At 38.6% G+C, this 26,168-nt stretch overlaps 1 long non-coding RNA gene across 1 annotated transcript in view; it reads right to left on the reverse strand.

Moving 5' to 3' along the window:
* Positions 1-1,534: 1,534 nt before the first annotated feature.
* Positions 1,535-26,168, reverse strand: part of LOC125100936 (uncharacterized) — a 67,834-nt gene continuing 43,200 nt past the window's right edge. Inside the window, exon 3 of the long non-coding RNA XR_007127702.1 lies at positions 1,535-1,622. This is a non-coding gene — a long non-coding RNA (uncharacterized LOC125100936). The remainder of the gene's footprint in view (positions 1,623-26,168) is intronic.

Consider the following 26,168-nt stretch of genomic DNA (forward strand, 5'->3'; position numbering starts at 1 on the left):
GTTAAGATGGGTGTCCCTTAGGAAGAAATGCTTGGGCTGGTTACCTGGAGTTAACCAGGTAAGGGGAGGGGGCACAAAAGGTGAGGAGGAACATTAAGGACAGATGGAAGACCATTTTCAATGATCCCATTGTCAGAGGGAACGTATCACATCTGGGAATGAAAGAAAATCTAAATGGTTGGGGTGCAGAGAATAGTTGAAGGGGAAAAGGGAGGTTGGTAAAGGTCAGGCTTGACTGTTGTCTTGAATGCAGAGAAACCCTCGAAGAATTTTTAGCTGGAGGAGTGGTGTGGAGAGAAAAGAGTAATAGGATCAGATGTGCCTTTTGAAAACTCCACTGTGCGTAAGGTGTGGAGAATCCATTTTTGAGAGGGAAGGACAAAAGCCGATGAATTAAGAGGCTACTGCAGTAAATGGTGCAAATCTAAGTCTGTCATGAAACCTTTTGGCCACTTTCCTCCCTGGGAGCCTAGGAAAAATATTTTATTTCCCAAAGAAAACCTTCCCTCTCTAGTGGAGGTGGAAGGAAGTCAATTAATTGAACATTTAGAAGGTAAAACTGGCAAGACATAGTAATGGACTGCATATGGTTGCAAGACACAAGAGCTAGTTGAGGGTTTGTACACCTGGACAGATGAGAATCCCATTCATTTGGGCAACAGCGGAAACTTATTTTAAGTGAAATGGATAATGTTTATTGAGCATTGCAATGTTACAGTCATTGTTCTAAGTGCCTTGCACACTTTAATTCTTTTTTTAAACAACTCTATGATCTAGGTAGTACTCCTGTTTTCTCCATCATATTATAGATGAAGAACTGAGGCAGAGAAAGATTAAGCAACATGTTCATTTACACATCCTTACAAGTCGTGGATCTAGGTATTGAGTCCAGAGCTATGTTTTTCACCACTTTACCATGCTTCCTCCAGGTTCAAGATGTGTTTTCCTTAGTTCAAACAAAAAGGCCTCTTTTTCCTTCCCAGCTCACCTTGTGGTTTTCATTCTCCTTCAGTGCTCACTTCCAGTGCTCAAAACAATAGTTTCCTCATAGCTAAGTTGCTATCAATTCTCCACACTGAAAAATATCTTTGTCTCTATGTTGATATCACCTCATGGAGTCGTAATTTATTGTTGTAATTTGGGTTGAGGGACACAGAAAAGAAGATTTCAATTTGCATTCCTAATGGTCCAATGCAGGTTTATGGACAAATGGATTTTCTTAGAGTGCTCAGACTGTCATAACAAGGTACCGAAGACTGGATATCTTCACTAACAGAAATTTATTGTTTTACCATTTTGGAGGCTGGAAGTTCAGGATGCCAGTATGGTTGAGTGCTGGGGAGAGTTCTCTTTCTGACCTAGAGATGGCTGTCTTTTTTTTTTTTTTTTTAAGATTTTATTTATTTATTTGACACAGAGAGATCACAAGTAGGCAGAGAGGCAGGCAGAGAGAGAGGAGGAAACAGGCTCCCTGCTGAGCAGAAAGCCCAATGCGGGGCTCGATCCCAGGACCCTGGGATCATGACCCCAGCCAAAGGCAGAGGCTTTAACCCACTGAGCCACCCAGGTGCCCCATGTCTTCTAACCAAATCCTCCTGGGGCCTTGCCTTGATGTTTGCACACTGAAAGAGAGGGAGAGATGAACAAGGGTAGGGGGAGAGAGAGAGAAAGAGTTAGTTCTCTCTCTTGCTCTTCTTATAAGGCCACCAATTCTATTGAACTAGGACCCACCCTTACGGATTTGTTTAATTACCTCCTAGAGACCCTATCTCCAAATACAGTCACACTGGGGGCTAAGGCTTCAACGTATGAATTTGGGGGGAAAACAATTCAGTCCATAGCATGGACCCAGGAGTCTTCTTTAAGAAAGATAACACAGAATTAGTCCAGACCTTCTCAAAGGCCCTTGAAATAACACTTCTCCAGCTTCTCAGTAACTTCACCTCTGATTAGGAAGTCATCAGACTTCTATTCAGCTCTAACTTGGGAGTGTTCAGGGAATGGCTCAGGAAATACATGGAAATGATGAGAGTTAGGAAGCAAATCTTAGTTCAGTGAGCATGACAATAAGGCTGGAGGCCATCCCTGCAGGCAGTGTTGACCCTGGCTGCTTCAGAAATCCCAGACCCTCAATCACAACAATCACCAATGTCCATGCCCAACAATAGAGCCCACGAGCACTTGCCCAATATCACAGGTGCAATACCTCCTAGGGACTCCAGAAGTAAGAACCAGTTCTGAAGTGAGCAGGGAGGGTTAGGGGAGGGAGGACATTATGTAGCATGTGGGGATATCTACGAGAGAAACCACTAAAACTGTGATTCCCTATACAGTGGTGTAGGCTGGTGTAGCCTGAGACACACAAACTACATCATCTTGTGACCCCACCCAGTCTATCATGACTCTAATTTTAAGAGTCAAATTTAGACTACAATACTCTTCTTCCTCTTACATTAAACTCTAAGAGTCATCCCCAAGCACAGTATCCATGCACTTTCATTTTTCAATGGTACAACTCCATCCCCTCTACTGGAATGACCAACCATCATGGTTCACCCAGGACTGAGGGGTTTTCAGGAATGCAGTCTTTTCACTGCTGAAGCCTAGTCAGTTTGAGTAAACCAGTATGTTTGGTTACCCTAAGTGTAACTCCTACTCTAAGAACATAGGAGACTCCCCAGACCAGAGAAAGTATTCTCCCCTTGCCCCCAAAACAGAGTGCCTGGCCCCAGCTGGTAACCTTTAATTCTGATTTCAGTCAGAGTCAGAACTTTGTTCTTCCTCAGACTCCTGGGAGATAAAGAAAGGCCACTGTTTGGAACCGTTTGGAATTCAGAGACTTTGTGTTCATTACAAAACCAGGTGACTGGCCTATGGCTATAATTTGCTAATTTTATTTCTTACAAAATCACATTAAAGTATTATTTATCTTAATTACTGCTTTTGGGGTGCCCTTTACATTTAACTCCCAAGGCTGATGCTTCATTGGCTTTACCCTAGTCCAGTCTTGTCAGTAGGCATGGAACTCGGGTTCCTGGTGGGCAGTCCCAGCCCCTAGTGCAGTACTCAGTCTCTCCTCAAGTGTGTCAAACCCTCCAGCAGACTGGACTGAGGAGCTTCCAGCCTGCCAAGTGTGCCCTGTGACACTCATGTATGCAGTAGGTGAACAGTATTTGACTTAGGTACTAGGACCTTTACCATACCTGGGTTAAAATCATATAATGATGATTTGACTCTTGGAAAATAAGTATTTTTGTGTACACCTATACTCCAGCAAAGGTGTATAATCTGATGCCAAAAATAGCGTGGTATGGGGCACCTGGGTGGCTCAGTGGGTTAAGCCTCTGCCTTCAGCTCGGGTCATGATCCCAGGGTCCTGGGATGGAGCCCCGCATCGGGCTCTCTGCTCAGCAGGGGGGCCTGCTTTCCCCCCCTTCCCCTGTCTGCCTCTCTGCCTACTTGTGATCTCAATCTCTCTCTCTGTCAAATAAATAAAATCTTTTAAGAAAAAAAATAGCATGGTGTTCCAAAGAGCACAACTCTTAAAATCAGATGGGATCTCTGACATTTGTCAGCTACAGTATCTTGGGCATGTTAATTAACTTTCATGAATCCCAGTTCTAGTAACTATCAAATAAAGATAATACCTACCTCACAGGCTTGTCTGTGAGGATTACATAAATCAACACATATCAAGCATAAATCAGCTACCTGACACAGGGAGCAGACTGTGATACAGTTCTCTTTCTCCCTTCTTGTTTTCTGCCTGTTCTCCTCACCACTTCTCACCAAATCGCTTTTTTTAACTTTAATGTCTGTGGATCTAGAATTTTCTTAAGGACATCCTGGACATATTTTCAAATGCTTTAGAAAGAAAATTGTTATTTTGTCATTGTACTCGTAGGTTCAAAGTATAGTTTGTTTTGTATTCCCCTGAACTGTTTGATGTCTGAAAAGTAAACAATCAGGCTAAAGGTTTCTAAAATCCAATATGATTAAAAAAATATTTATTGAGTGTAGCAGTTTTTCTCTCCAGATTCCCTTGACAATATTGGTACTCTACTTCATATTTCTAGATTTAAAAAAATGTGAAGATTAGAATGCTGCTGTGTTCTGTGCTCTCACACAAGAGCTACCCTTGGCAGAAGGACTTCCTCTCTCACACTCTCTCTGTCCCTGAGCTCATTGCTTCCACAGTTATTTTTCTGCTTTTCTGGAAAACATAAACCTTTTCCATCATGTCACCTGGGAGAAAAACACTCACAGAACAATCTCAACTATTTTCCAATTAAAAAAACAAACAAACAGACAAACAAACGATTTAGAAAGTGCCTGGTAAAAGAAGGTAATAATAAAATGCTGATGATTACTCCCCTAACTACTATTTTATACAGTGTATGTGAGTATAGGAACAACTGATTTTTTTTTAAACCTCTTGTTTCGTGCTACAGCAATATCTTAGCACTAGATCTCAAAACAGACTACCATCCATTAATAATGTCTACATTTCCCTGGGAAATAGGATACATCCAGAATCTAGTTCTTTGCTTGTGATTCATTTCTTAATGAAATTCTGTTATCTTACAGCAACTAATGGAATATACCTCAGGGCCCGGTGCCATCAGATGCATTTTAGAAAATTACTATTTTCTATGAGCACTGTTAATGCTTATTTTAATTGATGGTGCTCACATTAAATCATCAGAAACAGATCTTTTAAAGGAACTAGTGGCAATACTGTTTGTACTTTTTTTTTTTCCAAAAAGTTATAACATCATCAACTTTCCAATAACTGTGTATGTGTGGGACATGCATAAGAGACTTGGTTTTATCCTCTGACCTCTGCTTCATCATAAGAGTTTTAGGGATAGAAGAGATCTTAGAGATCTTCTAATCCAACACATCATTTTAAAGACAGCAAACATTTTAATGACTTGCCCAAGGCGAAAAAGCTGGGGTGAGGCAGATCCACAGCTAGGGCCCAAGTCCTCTGATTCCAGACCAGTGCTTGTCCCACCCAATTATACTCCACGATCCTTACATTGGCCTCCCTGCCTCTTCCTGTCCACAAATGTATTCACACGATAAGGAGAACTACTCACATCATAGTCCCCTTCAGGAAAAAGTGGAGCTGCACGATAGCTTCAAAGTGGAAGGCTTAAAGAAATGAATTCTAATCAAATAGCACAAGGTATAAACATATGTTTATGTAGTAGACAGCACAACGTATGAACAACTGCAGGCAAGAAAAGGAGCTCCTGTCTCTTTTTGTTGTTCTTTTTAAGAAAGAAAAGAAAAAGAAAAGAAAAAATTCTAAATGTCTTGAGTTTCAGGGAAAATGCTCTATTAGTGAGTCAGACTCTCAAAATAATGTTAGCAAAGGAAGTGACTGTCAATGTGTGGGTGAGATTTTTTTTTTTTTTTTTTAGAAGTCACATGAAAAAAAAAAATAGTTCTATGTGTACAGTTCTGAAACATTCTTCCTCCACTCTTCAGGGCTTCCTTGAATGTCCAGGCTGCCGTAAACTAATTTATGTTTATTTTGCTTTCTCAACTTCTGTTTCATGTACCCCAACATACAGTCCAAGAACATTATTATTTTCTTCCAGTAGTCCATGTACTCGAACACGTCTGTGACTTTGCTATTTTTCTTTTACTTTTCCCTCCTTTTTCTCCACCTGTCAAAATCTTAGGCATCCTTCAACACCTGATTTAATACCACCTCCTCCGTGAAGCCTTTGCCTATCTGCAAATGCATTATTAGTGACTACTTCCCGTAGCACTTTTGTTGTACTTCTTAGAGAAATGAATCCAGTCTACCTTGTTCTAAAGACCATGTGGCTGTCTTCCCTGCTGGATTTAGATCTACTTGAGACCTAGGGAAAAACTTGTATCTTTATATGTGCTGGGGACATGGTAAGTACCAGGTATTCCAGAGTAAACATGAAAAAGCCCTTGGCTTCAAGAAACTATCTAAAATCTAGCATGCAAATATAATTGAGGTTATATTCCCCTGTCGGAAAGCAGATCTTGACATAAGGATTTGAATGCAAGTAATATGTCTAAGTAGTGAGAGTGAGGAAATGAGATCGTAGAGGGAAGAATGCCAAAAAAAGAAGCATATTAATAATGAGAAGGTTTCCACAGAAATTAAAAAAAAAAAAAATAAGAGTGGTGGTTGCCAGGGCCTGAGGTGTGGGGGAAACTGGAGATGCAAAAGGTACAAACTTTCCTGTGATAAGATGCGTAAGTTATGGGGGAGCAAATGGACAATATGGTAGCTACAGTTAATAATAATGTTTGTACACTTGAAATTTGCTAAGAGAGTTGATCTTAAGCATTCTCATCATAGCAACAATAAAAATGTAACTATATGAGGTTCTGAATGTGTTAATTAACTTGACTGTGGTAATCATTTCACAATGTATACATATATAAAATCATCACATTGTACACTTCAGATATATACAGTTTTATATGTCGATTAGCCTCAGTAAAACTGGAGGGGAAAAAAATGAAAGGTTTCTACTGTGGGACCCACTCTTGCCGAAGACCCTCTGAGAAATATGTAGCAGGTGCCGATTATGCTGAGCTGAGGCCACTGGGGTATAAATTCCTCAATTCCACTCTCCTTGTTTCAGGGTGGCAATGAAAGGTTAACTCAAAGTCACTGCCAGCCAGTTCTCTTCTCCAAGTAGCCAGAAAAGGCCCTAATGCAGAGATGGAAGTACTTGGGGAAGGAAGCTGTTGGCAGGTCCAACAAGTGTCCACCATGGTTGGAGGTGACCTTCAGGAGGGCCAGGAGGACGTAGGCAGAGCAGCAACCCTTTCAGCTACAGGGTCATAAATGGTTACTGCTGGGTTTACTTAAACCCCTTGAGTTTAAATAAGTCTAGTTGCTATCCTTAACAAAATGTAAATGCTGAGAAAGGACTGACTTTACTCTTTTCTAAAGAAGCTGAGGGTGTTTTTTAAGTATGATTTCCTTACCAAACCAAAATGTGTATTAGATTTGAATTCCTGTGAATTACTGAGTTACAAAAAAGAAAAAAAAAACAACTTAACTTTATTAGAATAAATTAGAATTAGATTGTTCCTGATAGAGGCTACTCTCTGAGAGTAGGTTAGGAAGCTGCTTCTTGTCAGAAGTATACTCTTTATTTTCCTTGACATCTTTCTCATTTTTAAGAGTAATACAGCTAATTATAGAAACATTATAAAATATACAAGAGTAAAAGAAAATCGTTCATTGTTTCCACCAAATACTCTCACAGAAAAACAACATGGAACCATCATGATTACAGTGCCCAAGCTTTTCCGTTAATGAGATTATCTACTAAACATTGCCTCACCTATGTTAGATTACTGATAAACTTGTTATATTATGAAAGGATACACTTATTACCTGCCATTTTTAAAGACTTAAATTCCTTAAGCAGAATCAGTAACCTGGAGAGAATCCCGCTGCTTATATTATGGACTTGCACAATCTTCAAAGGTATTCATTTGTTATTGATTTTTAATTATCCCACACTTTGGTAAGAAAATGTAGTCTACCAGATATTAATATTTGGAAACTGTGGAAGCTTCATCCCTGGCCTAGTACATGACAATTTTTGTGAATATCCTGTAGATTCTCAAAAAGGTTATGTAGTCTCAGCTTTTTGAAGGATGTGCCTGTGTTCCCTTCTTCACACTGAAATCATGAGGATTTCTTAGGTGACCGTGTTTCATGCCATTGTGTATATACGGGTATTAATTAAACACATTAGTTGTGTCCTACAAGTACACTAGTTTGGCCAGCTGTAATGCCCAGAGGTCATAGGTAGACTCTGTTCTCCTGTTCATTACAAACTTGAAGGAATCAACTTCTCCAAATGTCACCTAAAGCATGTTCAGAGAGATTTTGCCAGGAGGACGGTGGAAAAGAGGAAACGTCCGTACAGAGGGTATGTGTAAAAAACCTTTCCTCTGATCCTAGTGCAAACTATAAAGGACACAGAGAACACAATCTGTCAGAAGGATCACTCTGACAAAGCATACTGTTCAAAATGGAATTGTACATTCACAACGCATTCCTCAGTGTTTCTCATGAGGCCACCTCTCTTCTTCCTGACGCTGCCATGTGCCTTTAAGTTTTACAGATAATATGGTATTTTTAAAAAGATTTTATTTATTTATTTGAGATAGAGAAAGAGCAAGAGAGAGCACGAGGTGGGGGGGGCAGGGGGGGCAGGTGGTGACAAAGGGATTGGGAGAAGCAGGGTCCCTTCTGAGCAGGGAGTGCCAGGTAGGATCCTGAGATCAGGACCTGAGCAGAAGCTCAAAAGCACTGAGCCACCCAGGTGCCCCTGCAGAGAATATAGTGTTGGTAAATGAAGTTGCAAATACAAAAGAAGACATTTAGTTCCTTCATCGTCTAGTAATCACCAAAAGGGGATGAAAAACTGTTTGGGAACCATCTGAAGCCAAGCATGCAATCCATTAAAAAGTTGCATTACTGGTAGTTTTCAGTAGGTTTTCTGTTGCATTCTCTGAAGAACCAAGAACTTACAAATCAAGAAATGCCCCTGTTACTGTAAGAAAAGAATATTAAAGAAGAATTTTTTAATGAAATAAACTTGGATCCTAGTGAAACACATCTTCTATGATACTACTAAAGGCAAAGCCAAATAGTGAGGTGGAACAGAGAGACCATGACTAGATTATGAACATGACCCTTTAAGGAGCAATGAAATTTAGCTCCCACAGTCAACTACTTTCTGTTCTTTATAGGAGGAAAGTCTCTGTAAAACTTCACCTTGGTGGTGCTCTGTGAATTCAGCACTGAAGTCTTTGCTCAGGGTTTATAACCGCACAATTGTCTTTTAAGACAGAAAGTCCTGTAGGTAATGTTATTCTCTTTGAATGCTTTAGCTTTCTGTCATTAAAGATCTCCAATTTCACACCACATATTCTATTGGTCTTAACATTAGGAAGTTGTTTCTCTGAGAATATATGTTTGCTCCATGTTCAGACAGGAAACTCACAAACAAATTTTTGGATAGTAACCTATAGCTAAATTGAGAACGAACTACATTAATTTCGCCAGACAAATTTTTCACTCAGGATAATGAGGAGTCATCAGATGACATTGCTTCATGGTTTAGGAAACTGATACCCTGTCCTGAGTTTATTATTACAGTCTACCAAAAAAAATCCAAATTCCAAGGAAGTAGTTTATAGATTAGAATAGTCCTACCATTTTCTAATGTAAACTCTAAGATATACTGTCCAAGGCCTATGGAAGTTAGTGTCTATGGGTTTCAGTGGTATGAGGACTCATACTCACTAATTTCCTACATATATATGTAAATGCACAGTACCCACACAAACACGTACACATACATTGTCACAATGGAAAAATAATTTTTTTTCTACTCAAGAAGAGCAGCTAACTTTTTTTTAGTATCATGAGAGGCAGACAAAGAGGCAGAGAGAACTAGTTATAACAACTTCCCCTCTTTTCCATAACATTTCACTATTAGCATGAATTTACAGAGACTATGCAGTTCTCTTACTTCAACAGCTGGTATTCTAAGCAATTCCATATTTAGGGAATAATTTCCTACACCTAGTTACCCAGAACATCCAAAGTTAATAGTTTGATTTAGATCTAAGGTATTTAAGGTTTAGAGTTGCAGAGGGAAAAAAAGCAAACAATCAAGAAAAAAGTGATTAATGCTGTCATTTACTTCAATCCAACTAGATAAATTAAGAACATCCTGAATACCTTCACTTGTTCTAGCTAAGCTTTCAAGGGTTCCTTTTTTTTTTTTTTTAAGATTTTATTTATTCATTTGACAGAGAGAGATCCCAAGTAGGCAGAGAGGCAAGCAGAGAGAGAGAGGAGGAAGCAGCCTCCCTGCCGAGCAGAGAGCCCAATGCGGGACTCGATCGCAGGACCCTGAGATCATGACCCGAGCCGAAGGCAGAGGCTTAACCCACTGAGCCACCCAGGTGCCCCTGTTGGTGTTGTTTTAAGACACAAAAATTTAAATGCAAAACAAAAGAACTACTTATTAATAGCATAGTAAATCAAAGCTCAGTTATTCAACAAATATTTATTTGGTGCTTATTCTGTTCCAGGAATTGTTTTAAGGCCTGAGAATACAGTTTTAACAGAACAGAGAGATCCCTGCCTTCATGGAGCTTAGATGACACTGTTAGGCAATGCACAGGAATCCATTTGCAGTTTTCCTTACTGTTTTTGTCATAAGCTCTTAGAATTTGATTATCACATTCTGCAGTCAGACCACATCCCATACTTTATGAGCTGTTAATAAATATCAGTCATGGGACTAACATTTCCTAAATAGAGAAAGCCTGCTATTCTGCTTTTGCTTAACCATAGATGGTAATGCAGACGGACAACTGTGAGTCAGATGCATTATTAGAAGTTGTTAGTTGATCTTTATAGAAATAAAATTACATTATGGACCTTAAGAGTAAAAGAATGTGACCAGTGTAAGAAAAAAGGTTTTCAAGGTGTTCCTATGTGGCTGATTTATTTTAGAAATAGATTTGTAATCTTTATAAATAACCATTACTAATTGTTCTACTTGCATAACATATAATTAAGAGAAAGGTTTATGCCTCCAACACTATTACGGTTGCAGAAAAAAATGTCCAGCCATAGGGCTAGGAACTGGGAATTGGGTTTGGTATATTTACACAATGGCAATTATGCTACTAACATCTCGAAATAATACAGACCATACTCGTAACTTTCTCTTACTTAAGAGGAATCATTATAATGAATAACATTTTTTTAAAGACTTCATTTATTTATTTGACAGAGAGAGATCACAAGTAGGTAGAGAGGCAGGCAGAGAGAGAGGAGGAAGCAGGCTCCCTGCAGAGCAGAGAGCCTGATGTGGGCCTCAATCCCAGGAACCTGGGATCATGACCTGAGCCGAAGACAGGGGCTTTAACCCACTGAGCCACCCAGGCCCCCCACGAATAACATTTTTAAACACCAACATTGCCATGCACTATTTCAAAGACATCATCTTTAATCTTCACAGCAAGATTCTCTATAATGTGGCCATTATTCTTCCATTTTACTTGTGGCAACTGAGGCCAAGGGAGGTGAAAGTGACCTGTTCAAAACCGTGAGCAAAGACAGCACTCAGGATGAGCATCTTGAATCACTGCATCATTTGTCCCCAGGAGTACCCAACTCACTGGTCACTATTTAGCCTCAGGCCTAGAGAGCAAAGTGTAACGTTTGTAGTACAGTATATAATTCAGCTGATTAAAGAAGTGTAAGTAATTTGGGGGGAAATTCAAGTATATTAGGGTCTGAGATATTTAGAGATTAGTTATTTCCTTGGCTTTCTACTTAATTTAACTTTTCTTCACATTCATCCAAAGAAGGAATGAGATCAAAAGCACAGATAATAACAACTCTTAGTCATTGTTATTTTATTTTATATATATATACTGGAAGAAAACCTTCTCTTGAATTCTCTGAGTTAGGATTCTCAGACAATCCTTTACTATGACCAATGGGCTGAAATAAAGAATAATAATAAGAATAATAATAACCATAAGCCAGACTTAACAGTATCTTAAACAACAACTGAGTAAGAGTAACTAGTTCCACAAATTCCACTCTCCTCCCCCTGTAGTATCACACTTGCTCGCCTAGTCCAGCTGTATATGAAGAATAATTTACCCCGGAAGTGAAAATTTGCTCTTCAGGATACATAAAAGGGAAAGAGACACTTTTTCCATTGCCAGTGCTTTTTGGGGTGATCCTAATAAAAAATGTGTGTTTTGGGTGGTTTATACTTATACTTTTTTTCTTAATTATGAATGAAAATGCTCACACAAATAATGGAGTGTGATTTTAGTAAATGGTGAACAGGTGGAATTTAGACTTACAAATAGACACTTAAGGTAATAAAAAATTTGGCAGTAGACTTTGCCATGGTATATATTCAAGGCAGCAATTTCAAAATCCATTTGCCTTATTTTGTAAGCAGCCTTTGATGGAGCTGTTTCAAAATCAGTGAGATTCATTTAAATTATTTCCTCCACCCAAGGAACCTGACCTTGACAGACATGGACTAAACGAATCTAACCTGTTTTTCAGTCTCAGGATCTAGTGGGAAGCCAGCCAACCAAGAAGAAATAGCAAGTGTCTAGTGTAAGAGAAGCAAAATCACACATAGCAGAGCCAAGAGAAAGTAGAGGTAAGGGAGACATGGGGATCTTACTTGCAAGGAGGCTGAATTTGTAGGAATACTAAGTCTAAAAGCAACCTTTGACTAAGGCTACAGAGAAGAGGACAGTGAAATATGTATCTGGAAAGAAAAAAATTGATCTTTCTTTAAGTTGTTTAGTAAGTCCTTTAGAGGTGTGGCCTGGCTGAATGCCAAAAGCAACAGGGAGAATTTCTGACAAATATTTTGCCATCCTGTACCTGAAGGCTGGTATATCTGTGTGATGGGATCGTGTTGGGGTGACCTTGAGGAAGAAAGAATTCCTTTAAAAAGAAGAAAAAAAAAAAAAAAGCTGAGACAGAGATAATGCCAGTACTAGAAATTTTAGGCTAAAAGTAAGGCAAGAAGAAAAATTATACTCTCATTTCCACTTTCTAATAAATACTCAATTATGGACCTTTATAATACACTTAAATGGAATCTTGCCATAAGCTTCCATGAGCCTCTGGAAAATATAACTTTATATAAACTCTAAAACCATGAGAATAAAGCAGTTAACAAAAGAAAGATTCTCTGCCTTCACCTTGAAAAAGAAAGGCATTGTCTGAAGGAAAAGAGGGTATATGTTCTACTATTCAGAACCCAAAATCTTTCTTCTCTTTAGAACCCGAGATCTTTTAGACTCTATTATTGATTTTCTCCTTGTCTTGCAATAAAATTAATTTGGATTTGTTATATGTAAATGACAGACTGTTGTCTAAATTTTTATTTAAGAAGCATTAGAAAAGCCCCTCAGGGAGCCTGGGTGGATCAGTCGGTTGAGCGCCCAACTCTTGATTTCCGCTCAGGTTATGATCTCAGGGTAGTGAGATCTGCTCCAGCATTGCCTGGCTCTCAGCTGGGCGTTGAACCTGCTTAAGATACTCTCTTACCCTCTACCCCTCCCCCAAAGCTTATGCACAGGAGTTCTCCTACTCTTACAGAAAGGAAAGGAAAGGAAAGGAAAGGAAAGGAAAGGAAAGGAAAGGAAAGGAAAGGAAAGGAAAGGAAAAGAAAGGCAAAGGCAAAGGAAAGGCAGAGGCAAAGGGAAAGGGAAAGGGAAAGAAAAAATAAAAGCCTCTCAAAATTTCTCACATGGGCCTGGAATTCCATGGTTCATTGGACTGTTATTCCTAAGGGTGCACAAATTAAGACAACTAATATTCCAGAGGGGATAATTCATTACACTATTATGTAGCATAGCCTTTCATTGATAATGTATACTCCAGATTGCTTCCCAGAGCCACAGCTTTCTGAGAGGAAATCCAATTGGTCATAAGGTACAGATGAACTTTTAGAAAGAAAAGTAAGGAAGACAGAAGATGGACTTCGGTGATTTTATTGACTGGAGAGACTCCAAAATCAGAGACAAAAATACATATGCACAAAATCAAATAGGCCTGAAAATATATTACCAACCAAAATACTTTTCTGAACTTTACCCTTAGCTTTACTAAAATTATAATTATGTTGCAAATTTTTATTGCTAAAAAAGGCCTCAGATATTATCTAGCTCACACTGTTCAAAGAGAGGATTTGGAAACTAAGACCCAGTCATGTTAAGTGATGTGCCCAATGTTACTAACAAGTTAGTGGCAGAATACCCTCCAAACAGCCAGGTCAGCTTTCTTTTGTTCTATACCAATGTTTGCCAGTCTTCAGTCCTTTCCATTTCCTCTTCACCTTTTGCTTCATTGTAGTATCACCAGCATTACTGTATTTTTTTCCTGAAATGTATTTGCTGTTTTTATTTAATACATTTACATGAAAATGAAACTTTATATCATTTCTACAAATAGAAAACCAGAATCATTTGCCATAAATAGAAAGGAACAGTGAATAATATAGTAAAAATAACAATATGTGGTAAATTATGTAGGCAGTTTCTTACTTGATGAAAACTCTCAGAAATGTGCTTTGCCTTGTCAAGATGGAGGATCTAAGAAGTCTAGACATAGACTAACACTGAACTACAACTTCTTCCTTGATAAAATCACAAGGATTGAAAGATGTTTGCAAAAATAATAAAACAATCCCTTTTTGTGATTCAGTGTTAATTTGTGCCCTACCCATGAACCTCATGTCATGTCTAGTGCTTCTTAATATCACCTTGGATATTATCATGGTTAGATGTTGCATACTTCCAGAAAACACCCCTTAGTAGTATTTTGGATTGAAAAACTGAGTTATATAATACTTACATTCCATTGGATAATGCTGACTAAATTTCAGTTTCAAAAAATAGATTAATTACCCGATTTGGTGCTGACTTTTAAGTCAAGTGATGACTTAAATACCACCAGAGAAAGACTTAGGAAATCAGAGAAGTCTGGCTTGGGTGGACAATCACCATCTTTTGGAATTGATTTGTGGCCCTCAAAGTACCTAGCGTGGGGGGACCTGTTCCAGGGACCTCATCCTAGCATAGGGTCTTGGCTACTGACCAGGCTGTGGACTAATACAGAAACATGTTCACACCCACACTTTAAGGCCTCCATTTTCTATAGCTAGGAGAAGAGCAAGCTGGTAGATGGATGAAATGGAGTAAAAACATATTTTGACAACTGAAACACCTAAATACCCAGAAAGATTTCATATGGAAAGTAGTTACTAAATCTGAAGGACGTTTGACTCCAGTGACTTATGGGATACTGAACTACTTGAAATTATGGAGTACATATCCTAATACCAACTCTTGACTAATTACTAAGTTCTGGAAATCAGTTATTTGGTTCAGCAGTAAGAGCTAGCCCTAGAAGACATCATCCCCAACTTCAGGGCCAAACACTGGCCAGCCTTTCTTCCCTGAGAGTCAGCCTTCTACCCTTGTAGAATCAGTACACACTCGGTTACAAATAAAGTGAAACTTTGTCTCCCCACCAAATAATGATGATGAGGATGATGATGATGATAATAACTGGCATAGTGAATGAAGCATATAGAAGCCTGATTATATTAATAAGGGCATTTACCTTGGAAATCAGAGATCCAAGTCTGAATAGTTACTTAGTTCTACTACTTAATAGCTATAAGAGTTGGGAGAAATCACTCAACACAGAATGTTTCCTCATTAAAAAATGACAGATAATTGTACTTTACTCATAGATTGTTGAGAATTAACACTTTAGGTGAGTAGGAATTGACTAAATATTGGTTTAATTAATTCACATGCTCATTTATTAAAACTTCAGAGTTCGCTAAAGTTCTCTATTCTCCCACATAGTAGTGTGGATAGTTTTCCATACTTGAGCTCTAAAAAGTACTTTGCAATTGGAAAAATTAAGCACATAAGCAGATTTAAATATTTTGTATTTTAAATAGGGGAACTAAATTGATGAAAGTACTCTTCAAAAATCTTACACTTAGGGGCGCCTGGGTGGCTCAGTGGGTTAAGGCCTCTGCCTTCGGCTTAGGTCATGATCCCAGGATCCTGGGATCGAGTCCCTCATTGGGCTCTCTGCTCAGCAGGAAGCCTGCGTCCTCCTCTTTCTCTGCCTGCCTCTCTGCCTACTTGTGATCTCTGTCTGTCAAATAAATAAATAAAATCTTAAAAAAAAAATCTTATGCTTATTGTCAACATCCATCTCTTACTGAGTCTCATGGCCACTTCAAAAATTTTTAAAGTAATTTTTCTTGAGCTTTGATAAAATATGACTTGTGAGCAGCAGACCAATAAACAGTCTATGCAAAAAGTAGACGATGTTCCAAAATACTATTAAAGTAGAATAAATTACACAACTAAAAAGCTGAATTCATCCTTATAAATAATATAACTCTCAACAAATCTGCTCTTCTCAATAATATACATTAAGGGATTAGAGACTCTTCCTAGCATAGTTACAGGTTTTAGGAGATAGGAAGAAATACTTCAGGAGGCCTCATATACGTCATATATATGGGGGATGTGGGAGTGTAAATAATGTGTATGTGGAAATAAATTTGACCAATCAAAGCATAAATAACATTTAGTCAAGTATAGTATTACTCCTCAGTAAAGATTTTCTTTTCACATCTTAAATTACATTCTAGTTGTTTTCTTGGTATTTGATACCCAGGGTGTAAAATAATTTTTAAAATTAATCCTACCCTGCAGCACCTTAGAATATAACCCCTACAAAAAACAAGTAATCTACCAATACCTCTGTCCCCTTTGTGAACAGTTCTTACTAGATAACTATATGCTTATTCAGTCTGATTTAAATTTTCTCTTTGCATCTAATCTCTTGTTTAAACCAACTCTACTGCGTTTGTTTGCATTTCAAAACTGGACAAATATACATGTTGTGCTTAAATATCTAAAGGAGTATTTCTCAGAGTGTGTTTTGACTGTTTTTATTAGAATCGGCTGGACTGATTGTTAAAAGGCCAGCCTCACCCCCAATCTGGGGCTTTCCCACCCCAACCTGTTGTGTTAGGCAGAATAATGGCCCCCTGAAGATGTTCACATGCTAATCCCCAGAACCAGGGACTATATTATGTTAACGTGGCAAGAGAGAATGAAAGTTTTGGGTGGAACTAAGTTTGCTTGTCAACTGACCTTAAAATAGGAAGATTATCCTGGATTATCCAGGAGGCCCAACTATAATCACAAGGGCCCTTCAAAGTAGAGGAGGAGGCAGAAGAGAAGAATCAGCAGAGGAATATGTAACTATGGGAGAAAAGCAGAGAGATGATGCAGTGTTACTGGCTTTGAAAATGGATGATGGAGCCATGAGCCAAAGAATGTGGACAGCCTCTAGATCCTAGAGAGGGTATGGAATAGATTTTCCTTTGGAGCAGCCAGAGGAAATATAGCCTTGCTGACACCTCGATTTTAATTCAGTGAGACCGGTGTTAGACTTCTAACCTACAGAACTGTAAGATAAGCTTATGTTGTTCAAGCCACTAAGTTTGTGGTAATTTGTTATAAAAAGTAATAGGGAAATAATATACGTGCCCAATCAAAATCTCTGGAAGTGAGGTCCAGGAATTTGCTTTTTTTTTTTTTTAATCAGTCTCCCTTTGTACTCCAACATTCAAAAACCTAACACTAGCTTTGAGTTCTTTTTTTTTTTTTTAATTAAAGATTTTTTTAAAGGGTTCATTTGCTTCCTTAATCTTTTTTAATTTTTATTTATTTATTTATTTATTTATTTATTTGAGAGAGAGCATGAGCAAGGAGAAGGTCAGAGGGAGAAGCAGACTCCCCATGGAGCTGGGAGCCCGATGTGGGACTCGATCCTGGAACCCCGGGATCATGACCTGAGCCAAAGACAGTCGTCCAACCAACTGAGCCACCCAGGCGTCCCCTTAATCTTTTTTTTAAAAAAGATTTTATTTTTTTATTTATTTGTCAAAGATTGAGAGAGAGAAAGAGAGAGAGCTAGCATGCGAGTGCACAAGCAGGCAGAGCGACAGGCAGAGGCAGAGAGAGAAGCAGGTTCCTTGCGAAGCAAGGAACCCTAAGCAGGACTTGATCCCACGACCCTGGGATCATGACCTGAGCTGAAGGCAGCGGCTTAACCAGCTGTGCCACGCAGATCAGATTTTTTTGGTCTACAAACTTGGAGAAGTTAAGAAATAATAAGCTAATCAGTGTGCTTCGTGAAAGATACTGAACACTTCTTACCAGGATTATTAAATAATTTTTAAAAAGATGAGACATTATGGATTCTCTCATCAAGTGCTCTAGGATTTAAAGAAGAGAGTTATTGATGTTAGTTGGAATACATGTGAAGGATTAAAAGGATTTTCAATAAGTGGGACTGAACATATATGAAGTGTTAGGGATGAGAGTATTTAGAAATGCAAAGATGTAATGGTAAAGACTGAGGTGGTGCATTTTGAGGGACCTTGAAACTAGCTTGATTAACACGTGCCGGGGGTTCTGGTAGAGCTGTGAGGAGACCGTGGCTCTACAGGGAATTCTGGAAAATAAACTCAGGTGGTTAGTGTGGATGCTGATTAAACAAAGCTTTTAGAGAGGCGCCTGGGTGGCTCAGTCAGTTAAGCGTCTGTCTTTGGCTCTGGTCATGATCTCAGTGTCCTGGGGTTGAGCCTCACATCTGGCTCCCTGCTCAGCAGGGGAGTCTGCTTCTCCTTCTGCCTGCTGTTCTCTCTGCTTGTGCATGTGGAATCTCTCTGTGTCAAATAAATAAATAAAACCTAAAAAAAAAAAAAAAAAAAAGCTTTGTAGATTTTTGCCTAAATTGTGGACAAATTGTTGTTAGATGGAGTACTATTGGGTGTTTCTAAGCATGGTTCCTTGATAGAAGTGGTCCTTAAGGAAAATTGATCTGCTAGTGCTTTGTACAATAAATAAGACAAAGAGCCAAGGCAACCACCCAGTCAGGATGCTTTAGAGTAACTTACGCTTACAGTGTCTAAGTCTAGATTTTAAAAAATGGCAGATGCTAGATTAGAATAGGATACATTGCTATGAACTCATGTTTCATTTAATATAGATGCAGAGGGATACACATAAAAATATTTATAGATACATATATACATGAACTAGCATGTATAAACATATTTCCTTACTCTGTCAGTTGAAAGGGCCTAAAAGCAAAATACTCCAGCAGCAATGGGCACATCCAGTGTCCAAATCTTGGTTTGGACCTAGGGATCCTTGGAGAACTAGGGGTCCTTGGAGAAATGGTTGATTCTATAGGAAGAATAATAACTCCACCACCCAAAGATGTCCACATCCTAGAATTTCCAGAATCTGTGAATATGTTATTTTATTTATTTTTTTAAATATTTATTTATTTATTTATTTTAGAAAGACAGAACACAAGCAGGAAGAAGGGCAGAACTATAGAGAGAGAGAGAGAGCTCGAGAAGAGAATTTTTAGCAGGCTCCCTGCTCCAGGGGAGCCTGACACAGGGTTTAGTCTCACAACTGAGATCATGACCTGAACCAAAATAAAGAGTCAGATGTTTAATGGACTGAGCCACCCAGATGCCTCTGAATATGTTATTTTATTTTACTTATTTTTATTTTTTTTAAGATTTTATTTATTCATTTGACAGACAGATCACAAGTAGGAAGAGAGGCAGGCAGAGAGAGGGGGAAGCAGGTTCCCTGCTGAGCAGAGAGCCCAATGTGGGGCTCGATCCCAGGACTCCAGAGTCATGACCTGAGCCAAAGGCAGAGGCTTTAACCCACTGAGCCACCCAGGCGCCCCTGAATATGTTATTTAAAATGGCAAAAAGGAATTAATGTAGGAGATGGGTTTAAGGTTGCTAATCAATTGACTCTAGTATAGGAAGGTTATCACAGATTCTCCATGTAGGCCAAATCAATGTAATCAGAAGGATTCTTAAATGTGAAGGGGGAGGCAGAAGAGGAGAAGCAGAGAAATACAGCATGAAAAGGAACCAAGTTGCCATTGCTGGCTTTCAGGATGAAGGAATGGAGCTGTGAGTCAAGGATGCCCAGCAGACTCCAAAAGATGGAAAGAGGAAAATTAAAAAATCTCCCCTAGATTCTCTAGAAGGAATGCAGGGCTGCCCATGTCCCAATATTAGCTCTTGGAATTTTGACCTCCAAACTTATAAGGTGTTATAAGGTAATAAATTTGTGTTGTTTAAAGCTACCAAGGTTGTGTTAAACTCTTGGAATTCTGATCTCCAGAATTATAAGGAACTATAAGGCAACAAATTTGTGTTGTTTAAAGTCACTCAGTTTGTATTAAGTTTTTACAGTAGTAATAGGAAACTAATACAGACAGGAAATATACAAGATGACCCTAGGGCATCCTAAAGTGCCAGAAATTAAGAAAGTGTTTAAAAGACATACACAGAGGTGCCTGGGTGGCTCAGTGGGTTGGGTCTCTGCCTTTGGCTCAGGTTGTGATTGGGGTCCTGGGATCGAGCACTGCATTAGGCTCTCTGCTCAGTAGGGAGCCTGCCTACCCGTCTCTCTCTCTCTCTCTCTCTCTCTGCCTGCCTCTCTGCCTGCTTCTGATCTCTGTCAAATAAATAATAAAAAAATTAAAAATAAAAATAAAAGACACACACACACACGAAAGAGGTATGCCAAAGGGACGTGGGACCTAAGTGAAAGAATTCTCAACGGCTAAAGCTGCAACAATTTGAGCAACCAAATAACTAGCACAGTATTGGTATAACCCTAAGTATAAAATAAATATCCATGGGTCTGTGTTGACTTAAATAAATACATACATATATACAAATCTCCATGCAAAATTCCAAATAATTCTATGGATATTCTACCCAAGGAGAAAGAATAGGACTACCCAATGCTTAAACATGGGCTGCATATAGTGACTTTCTTTCAAAAAATATAGCATGGAAAGGGGGAAAAGAGAGTAACTTCACAATGGAGAAATTTGACAAACACAACCTCTGCCAGATGATCAAGGTTAACAATAACAGTGATAAGTCATTCTGACAGCATCTACTCTTGGTATGATGTGATGAGAATGTACCTTCCTTCTGAACTCTTCCTCTTCAAAATTCAGTATCTTAATCTAATTATGAGAAAAACTTCAGACAAACCCCAGCTGAGGGGAATTCTACAGGATACCTGAATAATACTTCTTAAAACTGTCAAGGTCATCAACAATATGTAAATTCTGAGAAACTGTCAAAGCCAAAAGGAGCCTAATGAGATATGATTAAATGTAATATGGTATCCTGAATGGGATTCTGACACAGAAAAGACATTAGGCAAAACATTTAGAAGTCTGAATCAAGTATGGACTTCAGTTAATAATAATGCTTCAGTTTTGTTTCATTCCTTATGCCATATGTACATACCAATGTAAGATGCAAAGTGGGTATAGAGTTCAATGGAATTCTCTACTATTTTTGTGACTCTTCTGTAAATCTAAGGCTATCCTAAAATAAAAAGGTTTTCTTTTTTAAATGACAAGAAGATTTCAGAAGGAGAAATGCTTTATGCAAGATGTTAAAGGAGATATAACTGGTTTGGTGGCTAATGGGATAAAGTAGATGAAAACATAATGAATGAGTCATAGAGTGTTGCCAGAGTTTTAGGCTTGAGTGGTCAGGGCAATGTAATGCTGGTGTCAAAGATGAGAAGAGGAAAAGTGCAAATAGGAAGCTTGCTGAATAGTTGAGCAAATGGTCAGTTTGGGACACAACAAATTTGAGACCAAAGTGGATAATTCAAGTATAAGTATAATCAGTAGCTAGAGATTTAAAAAAAAAATTTGGTTTTGAGTGAAAGTTCATGAATGGGAATGTAGGTTTATATTTAATCAGCTAAGCCGCAAATATATGTGGAATAAGTGTTGATAAGGTCATGGATGGAGAAGGGGAAGGGAATATATACCAAAATGGAAATCACTGGAGAGTCAAGGTTTATGTCTACATAGTGAAAACAACAGAAAACAATTGCACAGTGTCAAAAAACATTTAGCAAAAACATCAAGTGTAGGAGTTCAGTATAGCGACCTGAGCATGCATTTTGTCAGTATAAATGAGATTGTCGAGGAAAGTGTTGTAAACTGAATTGTTTGTGACCTCCTAAAATTCATGTGCTGTGGCCCTAATCTCCAGTGTGGCTGCATTTGGGGCCACTAAGGAAGTACCTGGAGTTAAGTGAAGTCATAAGAGTGGAAACCTGATCCAATGGATCAGTGTCCTTATGAGAAACACCAGAGAACTTTTCTTCCTCCCCTTCTCTGACCATGCACTGAGGAAAGCCAGGGAAGGACATAATGAGAAAAGAGCCATCTGCAAGCAGGGAACAGAGCTCTCACCAGAAATCAAATCACCTGAAAACTTGATCTTAGACTTTGAGCCTCTGGAACTCTAAGAAAGTAGACTTGTTGTTCAAGCCTGTAGATATTCTGTTATGGCAGCCTGAGCAGACTAATGCGGATGGTCCTAAGAGGGTAAATGAGGAAATGGGAATGGGAGAGTAATAAGATGAAAACCAAGGAAATGTAGCACCCAGGAAGCTAAGGAAAAAGAAGTCTTCATTTATTTTTTCATAAATATCGATTGAGAACTTATCTTGTGCCAGACATTGTATTAGATCCCAAAGGTACATAATAAATAAGACACACTCCATCTAAATAGAATGTACACTTGCAAACAAGAAATAATAAGACAGACAAGTAAGCCATACAGAGATCATGTTAAGTACTGTGAGAGGGGAGGTAGTAAAGAGTAACCATGTACAATGTAGAAGAATTCTCTAGGGAGATGACATTTAAGCCGAGACCTACAGAATGAGAATGAGCTAGCTGTGCAAAATGTTGAGGTAAGAGTTTTGTGGGCAAAGAGAACAGGAAGTGCGAAAGCAGTGGTTTCAGAAAACACATAGGGAATTTGAGAAATGGCAGTGAGGCTGCTGGGACTGGCAAGGGCGAACATGATGTAGCAACTTTATAAAGGTAGGAAGAAGCCACATTGTGCAGTCTTGTACAGCCTAAGAAGTAGGAATCTATTTCTAAGACAGTGAGAAACTGTTGAATGAGTCTGAAAAACACATGACAGGACTGATTCATGTTTTTAAATAACTCTGATTGCTATGTGAAAAAAAATATTTTTGAATACAAACAAGGAACGAGGCACAAAGACCGGTTGGGGAGCTATTTTAAATAGTACAGAAAAGAGATGATGGTGGTTTAATTTAGGACAGCCGTGTGTATAGATGGAGGGAAGTGACAAAATCAGATATTTTTTGGTGATAGAAACAGGAGAAGTGGATGATGGGTTGGAAGTGGGGAATTGCAGAAAGAGAAGTTTTGTTTAAGAAAATGGATGAATGCTGGTGCCAAATACCGAGGTGTGGAAGAGTAGCGGAAAACCAGATTTGTGAAGAATGTCAAAAGCTCCGTTTTGGACAGTGGGCTAGAAATTTAATTTTGTGAACCATTAGCATATAGAAGGCTTTTAAATCTATGCCACTGAATGAGATCTCTTACGGAGAAAGTTCTGGTAGAATTAAAAAGAGGACTAGCTCTGAGCCTTGGTGAGCAGCAGTGAGGTAAGAGGAAAACCAGGAGAGTGTGATGTCCCAGAGCCAAGAGAAAAAGAGAAGGTTTCAAAGAGCGTGTGTTTGGTGGCATCAAACGATCAGGCAACAAGTGAGAGAAGGACAGAGTAGATAGTTTTGGTAATGAAGAAACTGAGGTAGACTTGGCAAAAGGAGTTTCAGTACAGGAGTAGAAAGGGACGCTAGATTAGAATCTGGTGAAGAATTAATTGGAAGTAATTAAGAGCACTGACACTGTGTTCAACATGTTTAAGAGAAAGATGTGGAGAAATTGGGCAATTATCTGCAAGAGAATGTGGGATCCACAGCCCTGTGGTTGCTTTTGTTAACAAGGGACCTGTCGGATATGCTGATTGGTGTGGTCCGACAGAAAGGGTGAGAGGTATAGGAGCTGTAGACCCAGGTCTGTGAGAAGGCTAGAGGGGAGTAAATCCAGAGAAAAGTAGAAGGATTTGCATTTGATAAGAACAGGGTAGGGCCTTCCCTGTAGCCCCAGGGCACGGGTTAGGCATTCACTTTTGATGCCTTCTGTTTCTCAGTTAAGCCCAGGGAAGGGCTGTTAAGGATGAAGAGAATATTTGAAACAGTCATCTAAGAAAGTGGAAAGCAAATTTACTAGAAGACATGTATGAGTTCTAGGCAGCACTGAATGAGCATCTGAAGTTTTGTCATGAATTTCAAGTATTATCAGTCTGCCTAGTTTTTTCCACCCATGTTCAACTACTAAAGTGCAGACAAGGAGAGGGATATGTATGCAGATTGGAGGTGACTAAAGATCTGTAGCAGTGAAAGACCAGGATGAGTAAAATAGAATAGGAGGTGATGGTCGTAAAGTAGGATACTTTAAATAAAGGCCGGCTGCTTTCCCAGTGATAACACATTCCAGTGCTGTTGTGAGTGGGTGGCAAAGATGGAGCTGAAGAAGAGAGTGAAGAAGGAGAGGTCGAGGAACAGAGAAGCTTAAGTTTAGTGTATTCCATTCACGTGGTTCTTGCAATCACTAAGAACAATGACAGGAATTAAGATGTACAGGAAGGCAGTGAGTCAGTAGTTAAGTCTTAAGTGAACAAGGAAAAATGATCAGGAAGATAGCTAGGAATTACCACGAAGAAGGGGTCACAGATAGTAAAACTAGATGGGAACCCATATGAGAATATTGTCGTAAAGACAGGGCAGCATAGCTCTATAAAGAATAATATATATATTATTATTTAATCAATGATATTTTCAATAATAACTGTCTTCATTTTTTATCACACATTCCTATCAATCAAGAATTTTGAGCATATTCATATTTATTTATAAATTACATATATGCTACTCTAAAAATATTGTTACAAAAGAAATTTTAAAGGGTGAAAATTCAAATGAAATAAACTATGTTTAAAATACTATTTCATGGGGTGCCTGGGTGGCTCAGTGGGTTAAGCCACTGCCTTCGGCTCAGGTCATGATCTCAGGGTCCGGGGATCAAGTCCCGCATCGGGCTCTCTGCTCGGCGGGGAGCCTGCTTCCCTCTCTCTCTCTCTGCCGGCCTCTCTGTCTACTTGTGATCTCTCTCTGTCAAATAAATAAATAAAATTTTAAAAAAATACTATTTCATTTTCTTGTTAATATTATAAAATCCTTTTTCTCTCACTAGAAAATTATTATTAAACACTTTACAATGGAAAACACTTTATTTTTTCAAAATCCTGATTTAAATTTTGTAACTGAGTGATCTGAAGGTCTGGTACTAAGTTTAGTATATTTCAGTACACAATTTTAATGACGTTCCTAACTGAGTAAGAGACCTCACAAAAACAATTATATCTAAATGAAAGAAGTATATTGTTGACTATATTTACCAAATTCTGATTTCTAATCCCATCTACCAAGTATACAAAGGTTTTCAGTAACTTATAGATGGTAAAATTTAATTTACCCTCCTGTCAATCAGCTTTCCTAAACCAGTTGAAAGGTGTAATATTTTTATGTCTGTAACAAGATAATTTAAAACTCACTGAAATTCTTTATCTGGATAAGTTTGAATAAGTTGGAAAATCATCTTTTTAAGTGCGCAGGTAGGGGAGTATTCATACGTGCGGTACCTAATCACTTACAGCGACAATACTGCAAAAAGCTGAAAAATTTGTAAATGTTTATATTCAAAATGTTTCCCCCATAACATAAATTGTTACTTTTTTTTTTTTTTTAGATTTTACGTATTTATTTATTTATTTATTTATTTAGAGCGCGTACAAGCGTGCTAGCCAGTAGAGGGACAGATGGAGAGGAGAGAGCAGACTCCAAGCTGAGCACAGAGCCCCATGTGGGACTTGATCTTCCAATCCTGAGATCGTGCTCTGAGCCAAACCAAGAGACTGAGTCACCCAGGCGACCCCAAAAATGTTACTTTCTTACTACTCAAGTACCGTGCTTTTTCTTTAAGGAGTTGATTAAATATAAACCTTCCCCCCAACTCCAAAGAAAAAAAAATGCTGCTAGGTAAAATACACATTGAAAACAACTGTTCTTTTGTAATGGAAAATGATTTACTTAGCTAGGCTTTACCAGCCTCTGGGGTCTCTATGCATTTTTTCTAGCAGCAACATACCCTGTGGACTTCAAACAAATTCCTACGGGTACAATTTAACAGCACCTCTCCTCCAGCCCTGGGAATTCACTTTGGATGCTGAAGCATAAAATGCCACAGGACACACATGCACAAGCCGGAGCTCAAGAGAAAAGCCCCATAGGGTGAACCTTTATTTTAGAACAGGTTCTTCAGAGAAACAGAAAAATTGTGTGTGTGTGTGTGTGTGTGTGTGTGTGTGTGTGTGTACACATATATATGTATACATATATATGTATACATATATATATATATATAAAATATGTGTGTCAGTGTGTGTGTATAAAATAAGATTTACTGTAAGATAGTGGCTTACGTGATGTGGAGGCTA

The sequence above is a fragment of the Lutra lutra genome, chromosome 5, assembly GCF_902655055.1.
Source record: "Lutra lutra chromosome 5, mLutLut1.2, whole genome shotgun sequence".
Classification (NCBI taxonomy): Eukaryota; Metazoa; Chordata; class Mammalia; order Carnivora; family Mustelidae; genus Lutra; species Lutra lutra.